The sequence below is a fragment of the Poromitra crassiceps genome, assembly GCF_964638095.1.
Source record: "Poromitra crassiceps genome assembly, chromosome: 1".
NCBI lineage: Eukaryota > Metazoa > Chordata > Actinopteri > Beryciformes > Melamphaidae > Poromitra > Poromitra crassiceps.
In genome coordinates, this window is record NC_139623.1 from 73590621 (window position 1) to 73597899 (window position 7279).

Here is a 7279-nt window from a genome sequence, read left to right on the forward strand (position 1 = left end):
ACATCTAATAGAAATAAACCAAAATAAATAAATCAAAACAATAGGGAGTTCTCTGCCCTGTGACATCCCCCCCTAGTTAAAGGGTGGCAGTCCCTGACACCTCAACTGTCATCCGGCCTATACCGGTTGGGGGGTTGCCCTCTGTTGGCTCGAGTAGAACGTCTAGGTTCCTCTACACCGGGTGGATGTGGAGGGGTAGGCCAAAAAAAATAAAATGGGGGTTCTGTTTCCGTCCCTGCCCCTGGGTCTACTCCCAAGGTCTGCTGGGGGGTTCCAGCTACAGGGGCAATACAGAGCTTCAGAGCGTTCCTGTGTAGTGTCTTCTCACGACCGCCTTTCTCTGGTTGTACCTTATACACAACACCAGTGTCACCCACCTGTCCAAGCACAACATAAGGTTCTGGGTTCCAGCCTGGGTGTAGCTTACCCTGGCCCTGTCTGTTCCTGTCCTTTACCCATACCCTTTCACCTGATGCCAAAGGCAAGGCGTGAGCCTTCCGGTCATAGACCTGTTTGTTGTGGGCTGCAGATTTGGCCATCTGGAGTCTAGCTAGCCCATAGGCATAAGAAAGCTTCTGATGGTGGTCCCGCACCCACCCCCCTGTGTCCAAGCATGGCTGCTGTGGGCCCACACCTAATCCCATGTCTACTGGCTGCCTCAAGTGTCGACCAAACATTAAAAAGGAGGGGGCATAGCCTGTTGCACTATGGGAAGTGTTGTTGTATGCCTGCAGCAACTCTGGTAGATATTCTGACCAACGATGTTGTTTTTCTGCTTCTAGGGATCTGAGCATGTTAAGCAGTGTCTGATTCATCCGCTCGACACTACCATTGCCAGCCGGATGGTAGGGGGTTGTCCTACTCTTGGTTATGCCATAACGCTCACATAGTTGATACATTAGAGCTGACTCAAAGTTAGCACCTCTGTCGGAGTGTAACCTGGCTGGGCAGCCGAATGGTTGGATTACGTGTGACCATAGAGCCTGCACTGTTGTTGGGGCCGTCTGGTCTTTAGTGGGAACTGCCCAGGCATAACGTGTGAATAGGTCTGTCATCACCAGGATATTTTGATATCGGTCAGTGTGTCTACCAAGTGAAAGGAAGTCTAAACCTATAACTTCAAGGGGGTAGGACACTGTGATGGGATGCAGCGGGGCCTTAGGCTCACCTCTATTCTGCAGGCTACAAGCGACACAACCCAGGTGGAACTGACGCACCTCTCCCTCCATGCTGGGCCAGTAGAAGAACTGCCGGATCCGGGAGAGGGTCCTCTCGACTCCTGCATGGGCTGTCGCTTCATGGTACTTCTTCCAGACCTCCTGGCACTTGGAGACGCATCTCTTGGGTGTTTGAGTCAATCACTTTCCTACACAACACACCCCGACTGAGCTGAAGCTTCTTGAACTGCTGCAACAGTTTACGGGCCCTTAGAGGCATAGCCTGTCGTATTGGCCCACTGGGTAATGCTCCCTCTCCCACATACCTCTTGACGAGCTGAATGGCCACATCGCCCTCCTGCAGATTTTTCCAGCCCTCCATATGCAGTTCGGGCTCTGGTAGATGGGCTTGAGGGGTCGGAGCTGCTGTGCCAGTCACCTGGGCCACCTGGCAATTGGCCTCTGTTACTGTGGGAGGGCATATGGGATTCCTAGAAAGGACGTCAGCATTGATATTTTCTTTACCAGCCCGATATTTTACCTCAAAGTCGAAAGAGGCCATCTGTGCGACCCATCGCTGTTCGACTGCCCCCAGCCGGGCTGTTTGTAAATGCGCCACCGGGTTATTGTCAGTGTAGACAGTGAATTTGGTCCCTGTTAAATAGTCCTTGAATTTCTCAGTTATAGCCCACTTTAAAGCCAAAAGCTCCAATTTAAATGAGCTATAGTTAGCATCATTTCTTTCTGTAGGATGCAGGCTTCTGCTGGCGTAGGCTATCACATGTTCACGGCCCTCCTGCACTTGAGCCAGAACTGCTCCAAGGCCCTGATTACTGGCGTCAGTGTATACTACAAAAGGCAGGGCGAAATCGGCATAGGCCAAAACAGGAGTTTGTGTCAGGGCAGCCTTTAACTGTTCAAATGAAGTCTGAGAATCAGGGGACCATTTCACCTTCACCGTCGCGGATCTTTTACTGGTTGGCACACCGGTTGTCAGGGCATTCAGAGGGCGGGCCAGTTTAGCAAATCCAGGTACAAAACGTCTATAATAGCCGGCCAGGCCCAGAAAAGCCTTTACCTGACGTACAGTGGTAGGAATGGGCCAGTCTTTGACAGCGGAGATTTTCTCGGGGTCTGGTCTTACCCCAGTCTTGTCAACCACATGTCCGAGAAATTTCACCTGGTGTTGAAACAGGTGACATTTATCCAGCCTGAGCTTCAGCCCGTGTCGCCAAAGTCTCTGGAAAACCTCCTCCAAATGCTGCAAGTGGGAGGAGAAATCAGGTGAGTATATGATGATGTCATCGAGGTATACTAGAAGGGAATCTGCTATCTGGCCGTTTAAACAGTGCTGCATTAAACGCTGAAATGTTGCGGGGGCATTACACAGCCCAAAGGGCATGCGTTCAAATTCAAAGAGTCCCACAGGAGTGGTAAATGCCGTCTTCTCTCTATCCCTCTGATCCATCTCTACTTGCCAGTAACCACTGGCAAGATCGAGTGTGGAGAACCATTCAGATTTACTTAAGCATGTCAGTGTCTCTTCAATCCTAGGCAGGGGAAAAGCGTCCTTATGAGTAACTGCATTGAGTTTTCTATAATCGACGCAAAAACGCCAGCTGCCATCTTTCTTCCTCACCAATACTATGGGAGCCGCCCAGGGACTACAGCTCTCTCGAATAACCCCCTTCTCCAACATACCTGCCAGCAAAGTCTTTATCTCCTTATACATCAGCGGTGGCAACGGTCGGTGTCTCTCCTTGATAGGAGCTGCATCGCCTGTGTGGATGGTGTGCTGGACCAGGTCTGTTCTCCCAAAATCCTCATCGTCAGCCGCAAACACCTTTGTCCACTTCTCCAGCAAGGCCTGTAGCTCCATCTGTTGTGGTTGGGTTAGATTGGTGCGGCCCATTAGTTTCCTCACCTCTTCATTGGGGCCGTCTTCCTTCCCCGTCCCTGCGTTCGTGATTTCCACCACGCCCACTTCAATAACACCATCTGTGTCCATGGTCAGGCTAAGGTCGTGGGCCCCCTGGACGTCAGCCTCATCCACTTGGTATAAGCGGCCCAGTTTGTCGTAGCGTCCTATGGAAACTGCATAGGGATGAGGATTGCACACTCTGACCGGGACCCTTCCCCCTTTCACCACAGCCACAGTCCTAGCCACCCCCCAGGTTTCTTCCTCTGGCAGAGCCTCCACCAATGCAGAGTAATCTGCCCCCCCAGGCCCTCTGCAGGCACGGCCCCACACTAAAATCTCACTATTTGGGGGTACCTGAACCTTTCTCCGGCTGGTGGGGCGGATGTAGCCTAGAAACCCATCTTCAGCTGTGGTGGCAATGGTCCTCCGGCAGACAGCAAAAGCCTCCTTCCAGGCCCGTCTAGACCTCCAATGCTGGGGAGATGAAACTGGTTTCTCATGTTTAAAAACAGCATCCCAACATGCACCAATGACATTCATTCCTAAAATTAGAGGATGGGTGGAACAATCATCTTTCACGATCACAACTCCTTTCTGTGGGATTTTAACCCCGTCAACGTCAAAGTCCATGATGGCGTACCCTGAATATGGTATGCTGAGGCCATTTGCAGCTTTTAGGTTAAACACCAAGGGGGCGCCACCTTTGTCGACTTGGGAGAAGTATGTGTCCATTAGTGTTTGCTGTATTAAAGTCACCTGGGAGCCTGTGTCGAGCAACCCAGCCAATTTTACTCCCTCTATAGAAACTTCTATTGTTGGGCATTGTCCGATGAATGGTGTGGTGGGCCCTTGGTTATTTGCCTCGCCGGCCAACCCCACTGCCTGGACCTCAGCAGCAGGGACAGTTAGTTTAACTGCGGCTGTGAGTTTGCAGTGCCCCGGCAAAACCTAGCCATATGTCCAGCCTGGTTACAGCGTCTACATATGGGTTTACCATCACTAGTCCAGGTGTTACTAGTGTAACTAGGATGTCTTGGAGCAAACCTTGGATGATGGTGGTGGGGAGGGGCGTCAGCTGTATGTTGCAAGAGGGGTTTAATTTCATTGATGACTTCCTGTGCAAGCCCTTTCATCTGTTCCTTTACATCGTTCATAATTTCCCTTTTCAGAGCCTCTTTCCAGTCAGGTCCACATGATGTTTTAGTGTGTGTAGACTCACCCATTGCAAAGCAGGTAGCTTCCAATCCTCGATGTCCACCCTGTTCCTCTTCAAGCAGTAAGGCCTCCCGGTGTACTGCAGCAAACTCCTCCTCTGGGTTGCGACGCACATAGGCTCTCAGCGACTGAGACAGCGGCCCCTCTCGCAACCCCAGCAGCATCTGTTCTTTCAGGTTGGCCTCGGAGGGAGAGTCGTCGGGGCTGCGTCGCTGTAGCCTGCAATACATTTCCCTCAGCCGCAGGGTGAATGATTTCAGTGACTCATCTGGCTTCTGCATACAGCCAAAAAATTGTGTTCTCAATACTGCAACAGGGGTGTTGTCGCCATACAGGGAATTTAAATGTGTAAAAATTTTGCGGGCCGTGTCACGCTCCTCCGCTCCCAATACACCAACTTGCCGCTTTGCTTCCCCAGCTAAGGCACCCGTTATTATATCAACTTTTCTGGCCTCTACCAATTCCTGGGCATTTATAAAACCCTGAATTTGTTCTTTCCATTCGCCATATTTAACATCACTGTCTGGGCCTTTAAACTTGGGCATCCAAGGTGCACCGGGGTAAACTGGCATCATCATTGTTCTAACCTTGGGTAAAAAACACTGCTCCCAACTCGTATCCTGCCGACCAACGCCAAATGTAACGGCTTGACTTTAGTGGTGGTGCTTGCCTGACAACGCCACCTAGGTTTGTTTGGATAGAGCCTAGGAACTCTATTAAAGGTGGACCCAAATGTACCAGGTAGGTTCTTTGTATACAAGGGAGAGCAGTGTAACTAGACCCAAGGACAGAGACGGAAACAGCTGTACCCAAAACAAATGCCTTTTATTTTCTACAATATAAATAGGTGTTAAAACCTGGGCATTTCAAACAAGGGGTAAAAATGGGGTTAGGGGCTTTAAAAGCCAACTAAAATACAGGGAATAAAAATGGAATAAAAATGTACAACTAAAAAGTCCAGATAGAGTCCCGTGTGTTCGATGGTCCCAGTCAGCCGCCCAACAGCGCCGCACCAACGTTCAGGCAGTCCTTCCCACTGCGCTCTGGCTCCGCTCCGTCCTGTCTCGGCTCCGCCGTCCACTCCCTCGGAGGTGGCGTCTATAAGACAAAAGGCTGGCGAGTACGTGTTGTCGCGGTCCTACAGCAGTAGCACTATAATACTGTGCTTGCAAATTAACGTAACTGTTGTTCTATTTCAGGAACTCCCGGCTAGACCGACAATCACTATAACAATCGTGAGCTACTCACACTGCCCTGGACCAGGCTCCAGCCTCGTCCAGAATGGCAATCCGGCCTGGGTTATAGTGTGTCGGCTGCTTGCTCCTCCTCGGCCGGGGTCCTGGGTCACAGTGGCGGGACGTGGCTGTCTCGGTCGGCTGTTGGCGGGGACGTGGCTGTCTCGGTCGGCTGCTGGCTGGCTCTGTCTGCTGTGGCTCGCTCTCCCCTCCAGTCCTTTGCATCTTCCTAATAAGGGGAAATGCTGCCCCGCTCTGCTCGCCCATTGGCTCCCCCGTGTCCATTCCCCTGCCCCAGGTGTCTGTAGTTTGCGCAATCAGCAGTCCAGGCAGAAACTCCCAAAAACAATAGGGAGTTCTCTGCCCTGTGACATGTGCAGTAAGCCCAGACTGCAGGAGGTTTGTGCCCTTCCTGTTAGGGTGAAGGTTGTCAGCCTTATAGAGGCCACTCTTTGTCCAGAAGGTGTCAAAGTGACTGATGAAGTTGAAGCCAGTAGCAACACAGAAATTCTGCAGCCACTGGTTAATACCATAGAGGCGACTAAACCTCTCACACCCTTTCCTCAGTGTGGGGATTGGACCGGAGAAAATGCACTGTTTACCCAGACTTTCAATGGTATAGGCAAGAGACTCTAAATCCGTCTGGAGTTTTACTGACTGTCTAAGAATAGTGTAATTTGTGCCTACATGCACAATGACAGTGTGGACAGTGGGGTGACGCTCCAAGATCGGTAAGATGTTTTCCGTGATGTCCGAGGTTTTAGCACCAGAGAAGCAATACGTGATACCCCTCGGTAACTTGACGAACCTAATAATCGAGTCCCCGATTAGGAGGAACTCGGGGTCACTGCAGTTGTCGTTGTACATGGCGAGATTAGACGGTGCACCGCTGAGGGACGGTATGTAGGGTGTACCACCACAAATAGATCAGTGTATGGGAAACACTGACTATTAAATTGTGTGACTAGAAAGTCACCAATAAATCTGAGAAAATGTACTTTAATTTTGAACAACAGCACTACAACGGTGGCATTACAAATGGTATTATGAAATTATTGTGGGAAAAAACAAGAATGCCACTTTTTTTCATGAACTTGAAGCAGAAAATTAAGAAATAGTTTTAAAGCAAAAATAAATAATAAATAAAGATCATTTTAACATTGGCTCAACCAGCCCATCTTACTGACCACCAGGGGTCCTGGTCCTTAATCCCTTTTTATTACTACCATGCCACTGGTACTGTACACAAACAATGCTGTTTAAATATCTGTCTTGCACCATGGATTTGGAGAGAGAAAAAAAAAAAAGTTTTTTTGCCTCTATTTTTTTGGGTGGGCTGAGATTATTTTTGGGTGGGCTAAAGCCCACCCAAAAAAGGCCTAGAACCGCCCCTGCCCTGAAGCCATTTTTATCTAAAGGCTTCTGCTTAAATGCTTGAAATGGGTTTCTTAGACAAATACTGTATATAGTGAAGTTGATGTCTATATATATTAATTTATACTGTAGTGAAGTTGATGTCTATATATATGAATGTATACTGTATATAGTGAAGTTGATGTCTATATATATGAATTTATACTGTATGACTAGTGAAGTTGATGTCTATATATATGAATTTATACTGTATATAGTGAAGTTGATGTCTATATGAATGTATACTGTATATAGTGAAGTTGATGTCTATATATATGAATGTATACTGTATATAGTGAAGTTGATGTCTATATATATGAATTTATACTGTATATAGT